Here is a 5,000-nt window from a genome sequence, read left to right as displayed (position 1 = left end):
CGCAGGCGCGCAAGCGCGAATTTCTTTCTTGCCGCACTAAAAAGTATCTGTGACACATCTCAGAAATTATTTTGTCACTTTGACATAATTTTTTTACCATTTTAAATTAGCCGTTACATGGAGTATTATATATGAAAATGTGCGCATTTCTATGTAGAATACAACAAAAAAATACTCATGATTGTAGCTTTTATCAGTTTTGAGATATTTTCATATAAATAACGATAAGTGCCAAAATTTCAACCTTCGGTCAACTTTGACTCTACCGAAAATAGTCGAAAAACCGCCAATTGTAAGCTAAAACTCTTATATTTTAGTAATATTCAATCATTTAACTTAATTTTGCAACTAATTGGAAGTCTCTAGCACAATATTTCGATTTATGGTGCATTTATGAAAAAACTTTTTCCTTACATCCGCGCGGTAACTCTTCCGAAAATAATCATACATGCGATTGTGGTAATGTTTGCACCATTTTAAATAAGCCGTTACATAAAGTTTTATATATGAAAATGTGCGCAATTTGCGCAATTTCATGCACAATACAACTAAAAACAACCCATGGTTGTAGCTTTTATCAGTTTTGAAATATTTTCATATAAAAAATGATAGTGACAAATTTTCAACCTTCGGTCAACTTTGACTCTACTGAAATGGTCGAAAAACGCAATTGTAAGCTAAAACGCTTATATTCTAGTAATATTCAAGCATTTACCTTCATTTTGCAACAAATTGGAAGTCTCTAGCACTATATTTTGATTTATGGTGAATTTATGAAAAAAATAACATTTTCTTTACGTCCGCGCAGTAACTTTTCCGAAAAAATCATACGTGCGATTGTGGTAATGTTTCCACCATTTTAAATTAGCCGTTACATAACGTTTTATATATAAAAATGTGCGCAATTTCATGTATAATACAACAAAAAATAGTTGAAGGTTTTTCTCATTTTCGAAATATTTGCATATAAATCACGATAAATAGAAAAAAAACCACGTTCGGTCAAATTTGACTCTACCGAAATGGTCAAAAAACGCAATTGTAAGATAAAACTCTTACAGTCTAGTAATATTCAGTCATTTATCTTCATCGTGAAACAAATTCGAAGTCTCTAGCACAATATTTAAATTTATGGTGAATTTTTAAAAAAAACTTTCCTTCCCTCCGAGCGCGGATTCTCCGCCACAAATCTCCGAAATTTGTAAGTCCCATTCTCGGAATATTTGCTCCGTTTCATATTAAGCATTTTATAGAGTTTTATATATGAAAATATGCGCAATTTTATGTAGAATAAAACGAAAAATATTTGAAAGTTGTAGCTTTTATTATTTTCGAAATAATTGCATATAAAAAAATATATATAAAAAAAATTCGACATTCGGTCAACTTTAACTCGTCAGATATGGTCGAAAACTGCAATTGTAAGCTAATACTCTTACAGTATAGTAATATTCAATCATTTGTCTTCATTTTGAAAGAAATTGGAAGTCTCTAGGACAATATTTAGATTTATGGTGAATTTTTGAAAAAAATATGTTTACGTCCGCACGTTACGAATTCATGCATTATTTTGTGATAATATTTTCTCTGTGTTGCTTTTATCGTTTTACAATTTGTTATATACCAAAATGATCGCAATTTAGTGTACATTACAACGAAAAAAAAGTAACTTGTTACCTTTAACCGTTTTGCGCACAGCGCAATTTGAATACAATTATATATGAAATTTCGTTTTTGAGCTATCATATATCGCATTATTTATATATGAAATTGATAATTTTTTTCATTTCCGATGGTTGCATACTAAACTTCAGGCAATGACAAAAAAAGGAGCCAAAAATGAACTCTTAATCTTCAAAACTAATCGCGCTATGATTTTTTGAAAAAAATATTTTTTCCGCTTCCGCTCTCACTCTGAAACGTCTCCGGCACACGGGAGACATTTTTTTTTTTACCGCTTCGGCGTTTAAGGGTTAAGGCCGATTCCATCATTTGACTCTTATACCGGCAGTTGTTACTATAAATTATACGTGACAAATTCCAGTTTATTCTATGGTTATGTTCATTTATATGGTTGAAAATAGCTGAGTTCTGTTGTCCATACCTAACTGACCGTTTGTGTTGTATTAATCTCTGGGGAAGTGATTTTCCTGTAAATCCGATGTAAGTAAAATTGGTCACAGTCCTGGCACGGGATTTCATAAACCCCTGTTTCCTTGGGGAATGTCTTTTGTTGGACGTTAATCAGGGATTTGGCTAAGGTGTTTGGGTAAGTAAATGCAAAAGGGTTAGATTTTCCGAGGGTCTGAGTCACTGTCTTAATCTCGTCCAGGTGAGGAATATGTTATTGTTAGTATACAATAAGGTTTTGTACATACTTACCTGGCAGATATATACTTAGCTTTACGTCTCTGACGTCACGACAGAATTCAAAACTCGCGGCACACGCGACAGGTAGGTCAGGTGATCTACCTTACCCGCCGCTGGGTGGCGGCTGTAAGAACCAATCTCCCTTTCCAGCCAGAATTTTTCCTTCCACCTGTCTCCTGAGGGGAGGCTGGGCGGGCCATCAATCGTATATATCTGCCAAGTAAGTATGTACAAAACCTTATTGTATACTAACAATAACATTTTTTTTTTTTTTGTACATGAACTTTCCTGTCATATATACTTAGCTGATTGACCACCCTTGGTGGAGGGAAAGAGACAGCAATATAAATATGGAAAAAAGGGGAAAACAACACTAGTTGTAGGATGTAAATACAACCTTGGTTCTTACCTGTTTAGGCAGAAGACTTCGTAGTTACTGTCTATGAGTCTGCGTTGCCTTAAGAGCTTCAGCGAGGCGTGACCTACAGCTGACAGACTCTTTGGTCTATCAAAGGGATTTGGTTATCCGCTTACTTGATAGAATCCGAGCAGGATCTGTCAACGGGGATTCGCCCACTTATATTGACAGAACCTAACCACTATCATTGCAAGGAGCTCAAACATAAACCGATCACCTAACCAATCTAATCATTGTTAGAACTACGAATGAAAAAACATGCCTACCCGCATGTTCTTTCAAACAACCAAAAACGTTACAACCTAACAAGGGGGAAAATATATACTACAAAGGATATGTCTCAGCTCCCTGCCCCAGCACCGAATCCGCCGATACGTACGGCCTAACCCGAAGCAACTTTTCATACCGTAATTCTGACGTCTCTCAGATAGTGGTTTTGCAAAGACTGAGTTGCAACGCCAGAATGTTGCCTTCATAATATTACTCAGGGATATGTTTTTGTTGAAAGTCAATGACGTTGGCAATAGCTCTTACCTCATGAGCTTTGACCTTAAGAACTTTTGAATTGACTTTCATCACATATCGCATGCGCTTCTTTCACCAGGCTTCTGATAAGAAAGAAAGCGCATTCTTCGAAAGAGTCCTCCTTGGATCTCTTACAGAGCACCAAAAGGTTTGACATCATTGCCCTTAAGTTTTTTCTTTCTCTGTAGATGAAACTTTAAACTTCGTACTGGGCAAAGCGCCGTCTGCAAAGCGCCTCTCTGCTTCCTCGCCTACTAATGCAGACAAGCCTTTGGACTGCAAAGCTCCTAGCCAAGGATTTGAGGGGTTCTCGTTCTTAGCCAAGAACGAAGGAAGGAACGCAACAGATAGCTGCATCTCCTCTGAATCCCACATTTCCTTCTATGCATGGAGTTTCACTAACCCTCTTTTGCGGAAGCCAATGCCATGAGAAAAATTGGTCTTCCTCGAGAGGTCTCTAAACGAGGCAGACTGAGGTGGTTCGAACTTATGTGGACCTCGGGTAACGTAGCACTACATCCAGATTCCACTCGGCAATCCCTGGTAGAAACCTTCTTGGATGTTTCAAACGATCTTATTAGATCATGAAGGTCCTCCTTATCTTCTGAATGTTAAAGTTTCTGTGCCTAAACACTGCAGACAGCATGCTACGATAGCCTTTAATGGTTGATACCGCCAATCCACTTTCTTCCCTAAGGAAAAGTAAGAAGTCTGCTATTTGGGTCACAGAGGTACTGGAAGAGGAAAAGTGATGGTTCCTACACCATCGCCGAAAGACGTCCCACTTCGATTGGTAGACTCTAAGGGTAGAAGGCCTTCTTGCTGCTGCGATAGCCGTTGCAAAACTCTTGCAGAAAAGCCTCTCGTTCTGACCAAACTTTTGACAGTCTGAAGCCAGTCAGATCTAGAGCGGGGAGGTTTTTGTGATACCTCTCGAAGTGGGGTTGTCCTGAGCAGATCGATCCTCTGTGGGTAATGTTCTCGGAAGATCTACTAACCATTCCAGTACCTCTGTGAACCATACTTGTGCGGGCCAGAACGGGGCTACCAGCGTCATCCTTGCTGCCTCCGATTCTGCAAATTTCTTTAGAGTCTCCCCCAGTATCTTGAATGGAGGAAAAGCATACATGTCTAGACCCTTCCAATCTAGTAGAAAAGCGTCTATCGACACTGCCCTCGGGTCCGATATCGGAGAGCAGTAGTTGGCTATCCTCGCATTCTTGGCTGTGGCGAAGAGGTCTATATAAGGCTTGCCCCAAAGCTTCCACAGGTCCTGGCAAACATCCTCATGAAGAGTCCACTCTGCAGGCAGGACTTGATCTTTCCTGCTTAGGAGGTCTGCTCTGACGTTCTTTTCTCCCTGTACGAACCTGGTAAGGAGACAAATCTTCCTTTCCTCTGCCCACAGCAGAAGTTCTTTTGCTGTCTCATACAGGGAGAAAGAGTGAGTCCCCCCCTGCTTCCTGATGTAAGCCAGGGCCGTGGTGTTGTCCGAGTTGATCTGTACTGCTGAAGCTAGGATGTGGGGCTCGAAAGCTTTCAAGCTAGCCAACAGCCATCAGCTCCTTCTTGTTGATGTGCCAGGTCACCTGTTCCTTCTTCCAGGTGCCTGACACTTCTCTTGAGCCGAGCGTTGCTCCCCAACCTGTTTTTCCGAGGCGTCGGAATACAACACTTGGTTGGGGTT

The 5,000-nt window shown here is 39.5% G+C and overlaps 1 protein-coding gene across 1 annotated transcript in view; it reads left to right on the top strand.

Annotated features, from left to right (window-relative positions):
* LOC135221176 (rootletin-like) overlaps window positions 1–5,000 on the top strand; it is a 364,024-nt gene that overhangs the window by 54,895 nt on the left and 304,129 nt on the right. The gene's annotated exons all lie outside the window — the stretch shown is intronic.

Source organism: Macrobrachium nipponense, chromosome 2 (assembly GCF_015104395.2).
Source record: "Macrobrachium nipponense isolate FS-2020 chromosome 2, ASM1510439v2, whole genome shotgun sequence".
NCBI classification, from domain to species: domain Eukaryota; kingdom Metazoa; phylum Arthropoda; class Malacostraca; order Decapoda; family Palaemonidae; genus Macrobrachium; species Macrobrachium nipponense.
The sequence above is the reverse complement of the archived record's forward strand: the minus strand, read 5'-3'. Positions and strand labels throughout refer to the sequence as shown.